Here is a 16576-nt window from a genome sequence, read left to right on the forward strand (position 1 = left end):
GGGCTGCCTACCATCCAGGAGGGCTGGCCTCAACAATTGCCTGAAGCCTACCACCTCAGGGGCTGTCCCTGCACAGGCCTGCTTGCCCTTTGGAGGGGCTACACTTCCGCACAGCAGCACCAAACACCACCAGCCCCCAAGAAAAGGCCTGCAGCCCAGAAAAGCTAGAACAAGCCTAGCCAGGCCATGAATAGATTGGCCTAATTCTTGGATGGTTTTTCTGGGTCGGGCTGCCCTGGGGAGGAGCCTCTTGGGTTTCCAGCGGCCCTGCTACCTGCCCAAGCCCCCAGGGGGTCCCCTAGTGGATCAGCTGCATAGGACTGCCAGCTCCAGGCAGGACCCCCTGCAGCCCAGAAAAGCTGCAACAAGCCTGGCCGAGTCAGGAAAAGATCTCAGACGGTTCTTCTGTGTTGGGCTGCCCTGGGGAGGAGCCTCTTGGATCTCCAGCGGCCCTGCTACCTGCCAAAGCCCCCAGGGGGTGCCGTAGTGGATCAACTGCATAGGACTGCCAGCTCCAGGCAGGACCCCCTGCAGCTCAGAAAAGCTGCAACAAGCCTGGCCAAGTCAGGAAAAGATCTCAGACGGTCTTTCTGAGTCGGGCTGCCCTGGGGAGGAGCCTATTGGGTTTCCAGTGGCCCTGCTACCCGCCCAATCCTCCAGGGGGTGCCCTACTCCTGCGGAATAGCTGCTCAACACCACCAGCCCCCTGGCAGAGCCCCTGCAGCCCAGAAAATCTGCAACAAGCTCAGCCGGACTGTGAAAAGATCTGCCTACATTCTCAGGCTGTCCTTCTGAGTTGGGCTGCCCTAGGGAAGAGCCTCTTAGGTTCTCAGTGACCCAGATAGCTGCTCCAGCCCCCAGGGGGTGATGCACTCCTGAGGAACAGCTGCCCAACACCGCCAACCCCCTGCAAGAACCCCACAGCCTAAAAACACCACAGCAAGCTCTGCATGACAAAATGAAATCTGCTACCATCATGGTGTGGACCTCCCAGTCCTGTCTGCCCTCAGGAAGCCCTCCTTTGCTTCAAAGAAACACTGTTAGCCCCATCAACACTCCAGAAAAGCCACACTGCCTCAAAAAAGATTGACCAACAACACCAGCCCTCAGGAAATATTCCACTGCAGTGACAAGGCAAACACTGCCCGATAATGGAGAGTGCAACTCCCTCGGGAGAAAGAAAACAAGAAGCAAGATGAAGAAGCTGAGAAACCACCCCAGTCAAACCAACAGAACTCACCTAAAGCAGTCAACAATGAAACAGATCTCTGCAGTCAGACAGACCTGGAGTTCAAAAGAGAAATAGTGACACTACTGAAGGAAGTAAGAGAAGATATGAACAGTAATGCAGATACCCTCAGAAAGGAACTAGAAAATATAAGGAGGAGCCAAGAAAAACTAGAACATTCATTTGCAGAGATGCAAACTGAACTAGGGGCAGTAAAAACTAGAATGAATAATGCAGAAGAACGAATCAGTGATATGGAAGATAGAATAATGGAAATCACACAATCCGGTCAACAGACAGAAAACCAAATCAAAAAGCTGGAAAGCAATATAAGAGACCTATGGGATAATATAAAGCGGGCCAATCTACGCATAATAGGAATTCCAGAAGGAGTAGAAAAAGATAAGGGAATGGAAAATATATTTGAAGAAATTACCACTGGAAACTTCCCAAATCTAAAGGATACTGGGTTCAAGATACAAGAAGCACAGAGGGCCCCAAACAAACTGAACCCAAACAGACCCACACCAAGACACATCATAATAAAAATGGCAAAAGTTAGTGATAAAGAGAGGATCCTAAAGGAAGCAAGAGAAAAACAGAATGTTACCTACAAGGGAACCCTCATAAGAATATCAGCTGATTTCTCTACAGAAACACTACAGGCCAGGAGGGAATGCAAGAGATATTTAAAGTGCTCAAAGGAAAAAATATGCAACCTAGAATACTCTATCCAGCAAGAATATCATTTCAAATAGAAGGGGAAATAAAAATTTTTCCCAACAAACAAAACCTTAAAGAATACAGCAACACAAAACCCAGGCTAAAGGAATATTGAAAGGGCTTCTCTAAACCAAAAAGAAAGGAAGGAAAGGGAAGAAAAAAGAAAAGAAAAAAAAAGAAGAGGAAGAAGAGGAAGAGCTAGGACTGAGAAACCGCAATCAGAGAGCAGTCACTCAAATAAGCCAGCATACAGATTTAATCATGAACATGCTTCAAACAAAATAAAATTAAAAAGAGAAAAATAAAAAAGAGTCATCAAAACCATAAAATGTGGGCAAGGGATGTTAGGAAGTAAATAACCCTTTTTGTTTGTTTGTATGTTTCTCTTCTTAATTTTAATATAGTAATGAAGTGTTTGAACTTACAGGACCATCAGGCTAAAACACACAATTATGGGAAGGGGTTAGCATACTTAAAAAACAGGGAAACCACAAGCCAAAACCAAATATTGCATTTGCAAAAAAAAAAAAAATACACTCAAGCAGATAATAACAGGAGACCATCCAACCAAAAAAAAAAGAAGAAAGGAAGAATGGAGAACCATAGAATCAACTGGAACACGAGGTTCAAATGGCAAAAAATAATCATCTATCAATTATCACCTTTAATGTCAATGGACTGAATGCCCCAATCAAAAGACACAGAGTGGCTGAGTGGATAAAAAGGCAAAAACCTTCAATATGCTGCCTACAAGAAACTCACCTTAGGACAAAAGATACATATAGATTGAAAGTGAAAGGGTGGGAAAAACTATTTCACGCCAATAGACATGACAGAAAAGCAGGAGTCGCAACGCTCATATCAGACAAAATAGACTTTAAAACAAAAGACATAAAGAAAGACAAAGAAGGACACTACTTAATGATTAAAGGATCCATCCAAGGAGAGGATGTTACTATCATCAACATATATGCCCCAAACATAGGAGCACCCAGATACATACAACAAATATTAACTGACACAAACGGAGAAACTGATGGGAATACAATCACAGTAGGAGAACTTAATACCCCCCTCACATCAATGGACTGATCCTCTAGACAGAAAACCAATAAAGCAACAGAGAGCCTAAAGGAAACAATAGAAAAGTTAGACTTAATTGATATCTTCAGGACACTACATCCAAAAAAATCAGAATACACATTCTTCTCAAATGCTCATGGAACATTCTCAAGAATCGACCACATATTGGGACACAAAGCGAATCTCAATAAATTTAGGAGCATAGAAATTATCTCAAGTATCTTCTCTGACCACAACACCATGAAATTAGAAATCAACCATGGGAAAAGGAAAGACAAAAAACCTACTACATGGAGACGAAACAACATGCTACTAAAAACCAATGGGTCAATGAGGAAATCAAGAAGGAAATTAAAAACTACCTTGAAACAAATGACAATGAAGACACAACCTCTCAAACTCAATGGGATGCTGCGAAAGCAGTGCTCAGAGGGAAATTCATAGCAATCCAGGCCTTCCTCAAAAAAGAAGAAAGATCCCAAATGGACAACTTAACCCTCCACCTAAATGACTTAGAAAAAGAAGAACAAAAAAGTCCTAAAGTCAGCAGAAGGAAGGAAATTGTAAAGATCAAAGAAGAAATCAATAAAATAGAGACTCAAAAAACAATACAGAAAATTAATAAAACCAGGAGCTGGTTCATTGAAAAGGTAAACAAAATTGACAAACCCCTGGCCAGACTCACTAAAAAGAGGAGAGAAAGAACCCAGATAACCAAAATTAGAAATGAAAAAGGAGAAATCACAACAGATACAGCAGAAATACAAAAAACCATAAGAGAATACTATGAATAACTATAAGGCAACAAGTTTGACAATCTGGAAGAAATGGACTATTTTCTAGACTCTTACAGCCTGCCAAAACTGAATCAAGTAGAAACGGACCAACTGAACAGACCAATCACTAGAAATGAAATTGAAGAGGTCATAAAATCACTCCCTACAAATAAGTCCAGGACCAGATGGCTTCACAGGTGAATTCTATCAAACATATAAAGAGGAATTGGTGCCCATCCTCCTTAAACTCTTTCAAAAGGTTGAAGAAGAAGGAATACTCCCAAAGACATTCTATGAGGCCACCATCACCCTCATTCCAAAACCAGACAGAGATACCACCAAAAAAGAAAACAATGGGCCAATATCACTGATGAATATAGATGCAAAAATTCTCAACAAAATCTTAGCCAACCGAATCCAACAACATACCAAAAAAATTATACACCATGACCAGGTTGGGTTCATCCCAGGTTCTCAAGGATGGTTCAACATACGCAAATCAATCAGCATCATACACCACATTAACAAAAGAAAAGTCAAAAATCATATGATTATCTCAATAGATGCAGAAAAAGCATTTGACACAGTCCAACATCCATTCATGATCAAGACCCTTGCCAAAGTGGGTATAGAGGGAACATTCCTGAATATAATCAAAGCCATTTATGATAAACCCACAGAAAATATAATCCTCAATGGGGAAAAACTGAAAGCCTTCTCACTCAAATCTGGAACAAGACAGGGATGCCCACTCTCACCACTGCTCTTCAACATAGTTTTGGAAGTCCTAGCCACAGCAATTAAACAAACAAAAGAACTAAAAGGCATCCATATAGGAAGAGAAGAGATAAAACTGTCACTGTATGCAGATGACATGATACTATACATAGAAAACCCGAAGGACTCAACCCCAAAACTACTTGAACTGATTAATGAACTCAGCAAAGTAGCAGGATATAAGATTAACATTCAGAAGTCAGTTGCATTTCTGTATACCAACAACGAAATATTAGAAAAGGAATACAAAAATATAATACCTTTAAAAATTGCACCTCACAAAATCAAATACCTCGGAATACACCTGACCAAGGAGGTAAAGGACCTATATGCTGAGAACTATAAAACTTTAATCAAAGAAATCAAAGAAGATGTAAAGAAATGGAAAGATAGTCCATGTTCCTGGATTGGAAAAATCAAATATTGTAAAAAGGGCCATACTACCCAAAGCAATCTACAGGTTCAATGCAATCCCTATCAAATTACCCAGGACATTTTTCACAGAACTAGAACAAACAATCCAAACATTTATATGGAACCACAAAAGACCCAGAATCGCCAAAGCAATCCTGAGAAACAAAAACCAAGCAGGAGGCATAACTCTCCCAGACTTCAAGAAATACTACAAAGCCACAGTCATCAAAACAGTGTGGTACTGGTATCAAAACAGACAGACAGACCAATGGAACAGAATAGAGAACCCAGAAATAAACCCTGACACCTATGGTCAATTAATCTTTGACAAGGGAGGCAAGAACATAAAATGGGAAAAAGAAAGTCTATTCAGCAAGCATTGCTGGGAAACCTGGACAGCTGCATGCAAAGCAATGAAACTAGAACACAACCTCACACCATGCACAAAAATAAACTCCAAATGGCTGAAAGACTTCATTATAAGGCAAGACACCATCAAACTCCTAGAAGAAAACATAGGCAAAACACTCTCTGACATCAACATCATGAATATTTTCTCAGGTCAGTCTCCCAAAGCAACAGAAATAAGAGCAAAAATAAACCCATGGGACCTCATCAAACTGAAAAGCTTTTGCACAGCAAAGGAAACCCAAAAGAAACCAAAAAGACAACTTACAGAATGGGAGAAAATAGTTTCAAACAATGCAATGGACAAGGGCCTGATCTCTAGGATATATAAGCAACTTATACGACTCAACAGCAAAAAAGCCAATCACCCAATGGAAAAATGCGCAAAAGACCTGAATAGACTGTTCTCCAAGGAAGATATACAGATGGCCAACAAACACATGAAAAAATGCTCAACATCACTGATTATAAGAGAAATGCAAATCAAAACTACCATGAGATACCACCTCACACCAGTCAGAATGGCCATCATTAATAAATCCACAAATCACAAGTGCTGGAGGGGCTGTGGAGAAAAGGGAACCCTCCTGCACTGTTGGTGGGAATGTAAACTGGTACAGCCACTATGGAGAACAGTTTGTAGATATCTTAGAAATCTATACATAGAACTTTCATATGACCCTGCAATCCCACTCTTGGGCATCTATCCGGACAAAGCTCTACTTAAAAGAGACACATGCACCCGCATGTTCACTGCAGCACTATTCACAATAGCCAGGACGTGGAAACAACCCAAATGTCCATCGACAGATGACTGGATTCGGAAGAAGTGGTATATATACACAATGGAATACTACTCAGCCATAAAAAAGGATGACATCATGCCATTTGCAGCAACATGGATGGAACTAGAGAATCTCATCCTGAGTGAAATGAGCCAGAAAGACAAAGACAAATACCATATGATATCACTTATAACTGGAATCTAATATCCAGCACAAATGGACATCTCAGAAATGAAAAGCATGGACTTGAAAGACAGACTTGTGGCTGCCTGATGGGAGGGGGAGGGAGTGGGAAGGATCGGGAGCTTGGGCTTCTCAGACACAACTTAGAATAGATTTACAAGGGGATCCTGCTGAATAGCATTGAGAACTATGTCTAGATAGTCATGTTGCAGCAGAAGAAAAGGTGGGGGAAAAAATGTAATTGTAATGTATACATGTAAGGATAACCTGACCCCCTTGCTGTACAGTGGGAAAATTAAAAAAAGTATTAAAAAAAGGAAAAGAAAATTATTGAGGGTAAATTTTAAATGTTCTCACCACACAACACACAAAAATGAAAATGATGAAAATTCATTTCCATATGAAATGATGGATGTAAAACTAATCTCATTTTGGAAATCATTTCACAAATACACATGTACCAAATCATCGTGTTATATATTTAAACTTACACAATATTATACATCAATTACATCTCAATAAATTAAGAAAAACAAAATAAGACAAAATCATTAAGTCAAAGCTTTTCTAGGGTCTTTAAATTTTCTAAGTCCATGTTTTGTTCCCCTACATTGTCTTAGTTACTCCTATTGACTGTAGCTATGGTTTAGTGATATGAAGCTGCAGATTTCTTTTTTGGCACTGTCCTTACCTAGTTTTCGATTTTTAAAAAATGGTCTGACTTGATAGGCTTATACTTTTCTACAGTTTTCTGGAACAACTTGTATTAATGTAGACTTTAATGATTCACTGAAAGTTTGATAAACACAAAACTATTTGGGCTTGTTTTTTCTGTTCCATCTTTTTGGGGGTGGGGAGAAATGGGGCAGAAGGAACATCTTTGACTACATTCTCAAAATTTTTAGGAGTTCCTGTTGTGGTTCAGTGGTTAACGAACCCAATTAATATCCATGAGGATGCAGGTTTGATCCCTGGCCTCACTCAGTGAATTAAGGATCCGGCATTGTTCTTGTTTTCTTGCCTGGGAAACTCCATATGCCAAGGGTGTAGCCCTAAAAAGACCAAAAAAAAAAATTAATGTTCTTTGGCTTATCTAATTTTCTATTTCTTCTTGCACCTATTATTTTTTTGGTCTTTATTTGGTCACACCTGCAGCATATGAAAGTTCCCAGGCCAGGGATGAAATCCAAGCCATATCTGCAACCTATGCCACAGTTTCAGAAAAGCCAGATCTTTTAACCCACAGCACACAGCCAGGGATTGAACTCACCTCTGCTGCAGTCAGAGTCCTGGCCCACTGCTCCACAACAGGAATTCGACACTTATTTTGACATCTCAAATTTTTCTAGCACTTTGACATTTTCATCTAGGTTCTCAAATATATTAATATACAATTGTTCATAAAATTTTTTATTTTCTAAATTTCCAAAGTTTCTATAGTCTCCACTTTTCATTCTCTATTTTATTTGCTTTCTTCTTCTTTTTTTTTTTTTTTGTCTTTTTTTTTTTTTTTTTTTTTTTTGTATTTTCTAGGGCCACACCCACGGCACATGGAGGTTCCCAGGCTAGGGGTCTAATCTGAGCTGTAGCTGCCGGCCTTGGCCAGAGCCATAGCAATGCCAGATCCGAGCCGCGTCCGCGAGCTACACCACATCTCATGGCAACGCAAGATCCTTAACCCACTGAGCAAAGCCAGGGATCGAACCCGCAAACTTATGGTTCCTAGTCGGATTCGTTAACCACTGAGCCACGACGGGAACTCCTTTTTTTCTTTAATCTTGCTAGAAATTGGGCAATCTTATTAATCTGCTCAAAGAATCAGCTTTTGGTTTTATTACTTTTCACATTATTTAAGTTCGTTCTCTATTTTACTTATTTTTCTCACTATCTATATTATTTCTTGTTTTCTTGCTCATTTAAATTTACTCTGTGGCCCTTCCCCAATGTCTTGAGTCAAACAGTCCACTAATTTATCTTCAACTTTCTTGTTTCCTAATAAATGTATTTAAAGTTAAATCCTCTAACTGCTTTAGTTATACCTCACAGAGCTTGAAAACAGAGTTTTTTGGGGGGTTTTGTTTGCTTTGGATTTTTGGTGGGGGTTGTCTTTTTGTCTTTTCTATGGCCACACCTGCGGCACATGGAGATTCCGGCTAGGGGTCCAGTCGGAGCTGAAGCTGTCAGCCTACACCAGAGCCACAGCAATGCAGGATCCCAGCCACGTCTGCGACCCACACCACAGCTCACGGCAACACCAGATCCTTAACCCACTGAGCAAGGCCAGGGATCGAACCCACCAGCTCATGGTTCCTAGTAGGATTTGTTAACCACTGAGCCAAGACCGGAACTTCAGAAAACAGTTTTTATTATCAATCAGTTCTAAATATTTCTTGTTTAACTCAAGAATAATTTGGTAACATATATTTCCAAACAGATGGTTTTAAAATAGCTATTTATTGGTTAATCTATAATTTTATTTTATTATGCTAGAAGATTCAGTATGTATAACATCAATTCTATGAAATGTGTTCAGTTCCTTTATAGTTAAATATAAGATTTAATTTTTTAAATATTTATACTATGCTTGTAAAAGTTGAGTATTCTCTGTTAGGTGAAAATTTCTCTGTATAGCAAATAGCCAAAGTTGGTTATTTATATTGTTTTTGTCATAGATATTACTGCATGATTTTTCTCTGCTTGACATGTAATCTTCTGAGAGGATATGTTAAAATCTACAATTAAATTTTTGATTTATGTATTTCCCCTTACAGTACACTCATTTGTCAATTGATTCATTTCTTGATGATTCTAATGGCTTTTTCATAAGTAACATTCTTCTTTGTCCTTTGTGATAGATTTTATCTTACATTTTAACTTTCTAGGTATTGTGTTTATCATCTCTTTTTCATAGGTCACACTTAACTGTATATCTTTCTCATCTTTTTCAATTTTTCTGCATCTTTTTGTTTTTCATATATTTCTTATAGACAAAAATACAATATTTTTAAAATTCAACCTAGGAGTCATGTATTCTTATTTGGTAACTTTAACCACTTGCATTTATTACAATTGCTGTTATATTAGGTTTTTTTTCTATTATCTAATATTTTCTGTTTACTTTGCTTTCCCAAAGTTTTCTCCTTTTTTCTCCTTTCTTGTTTCTAATCAGATTGCTCAAGTCTTCTTCTGATTAAAAAATTACATAATTTATTTTTATTCTGATACTGATTTTCTTTAACATAAGACTGATCCTCACATTTATTAATTTTGATTGGTTTCTTAAATTTACCACTACATATATCTTCCCCCATTGGTGCTTGTTAAATATTCATGTACTCAAATCTATTTGGCTTTCAATCTCTTTTCTTCTGTATATTTCTCCAGATGTTAATGTTTTCTAGAATTTTAGTTCTTTGTTTTAATGATTTTATTTTCTCTAGTTCTTTTCTTAGTTTTAGAATTTTTATTAGATAACTCTTACTTCCCTTATTTCTTGTAGCATCTCCTGCTATAGGAGGAGCACATAATTATTTTTTCTTTATTAAGGGGGAAGGGGAGGAGGAGGGGGAGGCAGTGGGGTGGATTGGGAGCTTGGGGTTAATAAATGCAAGCTGTTGCCTTTGGAATGGATTAACAGTGAGATCCTGCTGTGTAGCACTGGGAACTATGTCTATTCACTTTTGATGGAGCATGATAATGTGAGAAAATATAATGTGTACATGTATGTGTAACTGGGTCACCATGCTGTACAGTAGAAAAAAATTGTATTGGGGAAATAACAATTTAAAAGAATAAAGAATAAAAAAATTTTAATTAAAAAATTTTTAAAAGATCTATTAACTTTGCAGTTTACAATATAGTAATGTTGATCATAAACACTATGCTGTGTATTTGCTCTTCAGAACTTAGTTATCTACTAACTGTAAGTTTTTACCCTCAAACATCTCCCCAATTACCCCAGCCCTGGCCTCTGGCAATCACTCTGTTTCTACAAGGTCAGCTTTTTTTGACTCAACATAAAAGTGATATCATATAGCATCAGTCTGCCTCTGTCTCACTTATTTCACTTAGCATAATGCCCCAAAAGTCTATCCACTTGTTATCACAAATAGCAAGATTATGTTCTTTTTCAAGGCTGAGTGATATTCCGTTGTGTACTTATACCCCTTTTCCTTTAGCCAATCATCCACTGTTGGATGCTCAGGTTGTTTCCTTGTATTGTGAATAGTGCTGCAATAATGGGAGTGCAGATAACTTTTCAAATCTGTTTTCATTCCCTTTGGACATAGAAGTTGGGATTGCTGGATCATACTGTAGTTCTTTTTTTTTTTTTTTTTTTTTTTTGAGGTAAACCCAACTGTTTTCAATACTGGCTCAATCAGTTCAAATTCCCACCCACTGTGCATTAATTCCCCCTTTGGGATAGGCTTTTGGTGTCATATCCATAGCCAAGACCAAATTTAAGTAGTTTTTTTCCCTGTTTATGGTATCAAGCCTTATCTTTAAGTCTCTAATCCATTTTGAGTTTTTGTGAGTGGTATAAGATTTCATTTTATTGCATGTGGCTATCCAGTTTTCCCAAACCCATTTATTTCACCTATACTATTTCATTGGTTTATGTGTCTATTTTTATGCCAGCACCATATTGCTTTAATTACTCTAACTTTGTAGTACAGCTTGAAATCAGCCACTGGCAGTGCTCCACTTTAGGCAAGGTGGCTCATTTGGCTCCCTGGTCAGGTAGCGCCTCTGCTTATACCCCCAGTTGGGTGGGCCTAGAGGCTATGCTTCCTGGTTGAGTGGGCTTGCTGCCCAGGCTCCCTGGTCAGGCACTACTCTGCAATTGGCCATTGTCACTGGCTGGATTTCCATTTCTGGGTGTGCTCTGAAAGCAAACGGGGCTGAAGGCTGGGCTTTATACCTGAGAATACAATAGGCTTTGTTCCAAGTTACTACACAATTTTCCTGGTCAGTCATAGCTGGAATTTATGCTCCATAGTCAGGCAGAGCTTCTGACAGGGTTTTCTGCCCAAGTGGGGCTATACGATGGGGCCCACAGCTGCCAGAATCTCTGGCTAGCCTTCCTGGTCAGGTGAGACTAGGAGCCATGCTCAGCAATTAGGCGGATCGGCAGACTTGCTTCCCCATCTATATGGGGTCATAGAATGGGCCCCACAGCCAGTACATCCCATTGGCTGGGAGTGCAAAACAAGCAGAACTGTCAACCAAGCTCCTTGGACAGAGAGGGCCACTAGCTGGGATCTCAGCTCAGGACCACTGACAACAGGAACATGATCTGCCAAGATCTGTAGGCCGATTGCTTTAGACTCCTCCCCACCTCTTCATCTCTGTCTAATCTCCGGGTATACAAAGATGAATTTCTCATCCACCTCCGCCCACCCTCTACACACACACACACACACACACACACACACACACACACACACACCTCCCAGACCACAGTGACTGTACCAGAACATGCTGCCAGTATAGTCCCCAAAACAACACAGCTCAGAGTCCTGAAGGCACCAAAGCTTGGGGCTGCCAAACCACATCTCAGAATTTTCTAGTTTATTCTTCAGTTTCTTTCAGGCATAGGCCAAGGGAATAGCACTTTTAGTTGAATGACGTTTCTCCCCAGGAGCACCACTGCCAGGACAAGTCAACACTAGCTTCACCTGGGTAGGAAAAATCCTTCTCCCTAAAGCTTATAGGGAGTTTGTATTCCCTTATGAAAAGATGAGGCAAAAATTAGGGAATCCTAATAAAATGAATCAGTGGCAATTTTAACAGCATTTGTAAACTAATTTCATCTTCATTTCCTCAAATTTGTTTTTACAAAGATCAATACAATTTTTACATAAATTTTAAAATCCATACATTTACATGGCAGGAAGAAGTCCAAATCAGGACATTTTATAAATAAGAAAATGGCAGAAAGACTGGTGAAATTTTCCCTGCTTTGGGGGACAGAACCAGGACTTGAACCCATATGTTCTGACCACCAATCCAGAATTGTCTCCACTCTACTATGTTGCTTTTCTGATCATGATGCATATGCATATTTTGAAAATAAATTTTTAAAGGAAAACTCATTAAAGTCATAGTGTTTTAACTCACTACAAAATAATTTTGCTGAGCAATTAAAACATAGCTATCTCATTTATGACTTTACTTAAATAAACACAGCAGGAAAAAATGAAATTAACTAATCAGAATTTCCTGCCTGGGGTTTGTACCATATAAGGCAATTTTTTTTTCATTTATTTAGAAAAAAATCACCTTAATGCTTATTAACATTTAGAAATATAAGAAAGAGGAGATTTTATGCTCTTAAATTTGCCGTAGATTTTAAAAGTGAAGGAGGGTAAATCGTCTGCATCTTTGAGTGAAGTAGCCTTCTCCTATCTTTTGCTTCAAATCCTTCTGTAAGCACACTTACCAAACCTAGCATCAGTGCCAAGATACTAAACAGATAAAACTGAAAGCAATGGCCTCCGGCTGGGAAGGAAAAACAGAAGTAATGTCTCCTTTGACTTGGAGGCATGATTAAAACAAATAATATTAAAAAAAGGAATGCCTTCCAGTTTAGCTACAAGCTTCCCAGTCTGTTGGGGCTAGCCAACTTATATCATCAACTAGGGTCTAAATTAAAGGAAAATTCCTGTATTGACTATTCAACAATGAAAGCTGTTGGAAACTTGTTTCCTAACTCGTTCCCTGTAAGCTCTTCCTATAAGTGACTGAGCTATAATCAGCTTATCAGTTGACATGTTTCATAATGGCTTAAAAGGATGTCCTATTTTTCTCTAAAGAAATGTCTTGACATGTCTGTGAATATGCATATACTGCATAGTCTCTGCTCTTTCTTATTTCCTCTTAAAAAGAGTTCACAGAATCACAGAAGCCCCTTGAGCCCATCAATATTACAACTCAGTATGCCACTTATCTGAGATAAAAAGAATCTTACCCTTGGTCCACTTTTCGTTCCCTGACATTATATTTCGTTTTCCCATTCTCATTACTAACCACAAAAATTTGTGGTCATCCAGCAGTAACATGATAGATACCATAATAAAAATAGCTCAAGTTTCATTACCCTAAAAAAATTATACTTAAGCAGTTCCACCTCTTAACCAAATGATCCCATTCTAAGGAAATATTTAATAATAAAATTTTAAGTCAACAAAATATGCGGATATCTCCTTTTAACTAATTGCAATTGCATGGAATTCATTTGTATATTTATTCAACCACCACTTTTTGAGCACCAGCTGTTCTTCTAGGAGTTGGCAACCTTATTCTGAACAAGAAAGTAGATTGCCAAGATAAGGAAATTAATAAAGTATTTGTATCGCTTCAATGAATGACAAAGACCGTAATAGAAATAAAGTAGCAAGGCAACAGGAAGTGATTGTTTCAGAGATGAGGAGGGTGGAAATGGACAGGAAAAGGACAGGAAATGGACAGGGAAAGCCCTTCTGGAAACGAAACTGAGCTCAGACCTGAGTGACAACATGCAGGCAGAATGAGCACTCCCCCGAAACAGCAGGTCACAGTGACCTGCCAGGTGGTACACATGTGATTCTGTCTAAGAAGCTCTTCTCCAAACAGCTGGACACAAGGCAAACTCTGTACCTCCAGGCCTTCTTGTGATCAACACTGGATGTAGGTAAAATTTGTCTTGGGCATCTGAAGTCCTTCTATCCATCCTTCTGTTCCCTCCCTACCCTTTACTGATGTCACTTACTGTCACCTTCCTCTTCCCACCGCTAGAAAGCCCTGCATGTAAAATTACACTATGATGCAGGGCTTTCCAAACTACTCACCAAAAACCCCTCTGCAGTGGGGCTTGAACCCATGCACACAGGGCTTGTGCCCCATCTGTGCTGTATCCTTCAAGGCAGATATGGAAAACATAACTCATAGAGCAGGTTCTCCAGAAACGCAGAGTCTGACTAGGAAGACTCAGACGCACAAATAACCATCAAGAACCTTCAAAAAGATGTGCATTAACCATGTGGTAGAGACAAACCACATGGTTAAATCACTGTAATGGGAGCTCCTAACAAGGAAATGCCACCACAGTAGATGTATTAACTTGGAGGCATTAACTTAGACTCATTATTGTGACCATGCATTTTTCAGTTTTGCCTGTCTTCCTCCGAGATGAGAATCACATCCAATATGTCCCTATAACTTTAAACCCTCTCAGCATTTTCAACATCCTGGAGGTTTTTATTTCGCATTAACTAAATAATTTTGAGGGAGTTTCCATTGTGGCGCAGCAGAAAAAAATATGACCAGTATCCATGAGGATGTGGGTTCAATCCCTGGCCTCGCTCACTGAGTCAGGGATCAGCATTGTCGTGTGCTATGGTGTAGGTTGCAGACTCCGCTCGGATCCTGCTTTGCTGTGGCTGTGGTGGAGGCCAGCAGCTGTAGCTTCTATTCAACCCCTAGCCTGGGAACTTCCATATGCCACAGGAACAGCCCTAAAAAGCAAAAAAAGGAAAAATAATTAATTAATAATTAATTAATTAAATTAAAAAAATTTTTTTGAGAAAAACTCTAACTTGCTATCATAACATCATCAGTTTCATATTGGAGCCAAACTTGATCTTGTTATCTGGTTATCATTATTCTCCCATTTTACAGAGAGAGGGACTAAGACTTAGAGAAATTCTGTGATGCCCAAGATAAAGGCAGGCACCAACCTTTGTTTTTTATACTAAATTGAAGTATGACATTGCAATTTATCTTTCTAGGTTTAAAATATGCAGTGTCACCATAACATCAGATAACCTTAAAAAGCAGTTGTTAAGGGTGCACAGGGGGAAAATTGCATTGTAAGATCTAACCAATGGAGTTCCTGTCATGGTGCAGCAGAAATGAATCCGACTAGGAACCATGAGGTTTCAGGTTCGATTCCTGGCCTCCCTCAGTGGGTTAAGGATCTGGCGTTGCCATGAGCTGTGGTGTAGGTCACAGATGCAGTGCTACTTGGATCCCACATTACAGTTGCTGTGGCGTAGGCAGACAGCTGTAGCTCCAATTGGACCCCTAGCCTGGGAACCTCCATATGCCATGGGTGTGGCCCTAAAAAGCACACACAAAAAAATAAAGAACTAACCAAGAAGAGTTAAGATGAGAACTCAGGGGCAGAGAGTCAAGGGTACAAAGACAGGCAGAGAGCACACGCAGCTCATAACAGCATCAAGAGGCTGATTTTAGAATTTTCCAACTGACTCTAAAGCATCATTGAAATTATCAACCATACCAGGTGAAGGGTAACCAAACACAGCTACAAAGAGTAGTGTAACCACTAGCAAGACACTTTACTGCCTCCAGATTTTCATCACAGAATGAGCCATATGGACCAAAATATTGGACTGTACTCAATTTTAGCTCCATAACAGTATGATCAATAAATTTAGTACAACTGAATGTAAGAATGTTCCCTACAAAAAGGAAAGTAGAAAATCAATAGGAACTGTGTTTTTTAAATGCATTAAATGTACCAGACATCAATAAACCAATAGGTGAACTCTAAGCACTTGTGAATGCTAGGCTTACCCGTGACCTACATTTCCTTCTCTTTCTTCTTATTCTTTCTCTTCCTAATTTTCTTTATTTTCTCTATTCGAATAACAGGCACATTTCTTTTATAATGCTAACACATTTTAAAAAATAAAGGCTTCACTGAACAGCATGTGCAACAATAACTGAAAAAAACCCAAGATCACTTGTTCTTCAAGTTTCATGTAAGCACAGAGTCACTGGAGGTGTCCATTTTTACCAGGAAGGAAGGAAAGGTACTCGCCTCCAGGGCAATTTCCACTCTGGCCTTTAAGATAAGCTCACTATTTGCATAATTTCAGTTATCTGAGATATTTCTGCTAAAATAAATATATTGGAAAATGCAAATTTTAATCAAAATGGTAGTAAAGTATTTACAAGGAGAGTACTAAGTGAAAGTACCAGGAGTGGCTGGTTGGAAGGGGTTGAGGAGGAAAAGAAGCTGACAGTGCTGCTTCCTTTGGAAGAGGTCAAGGGCTCCCCACAGCCAGGATGTGAGCCGCACACTCCAAGCAGTGTGTATAAACTTGTTTACAAGTGCCTTAGAAGGAAATGGACTTTGAAAGAGACTTTGTTGAAACTGCTTGGCTTCCTCAGGTCTGAGAGAGTGGCATCAGGGG

Source organism: Sus scrofa, chromosome 1 (assembly GCF_054392235.1).
Source record: "Sus scrofa isolate SSC_HxYL_T2T_F1_AM1 chromosome 1, Sscrofa_HxYL_maternal_Yorkshire_Landrace_v2.0, whole genome shotgun sequence".
In the NCBI taxonomy this organism is placed as follows: domain Eukaryota; kingdom Metazoa; phylum Chordata; class Mammalia; order Artiodactyla; family Suidae; genus Sus; species Sus scrofa.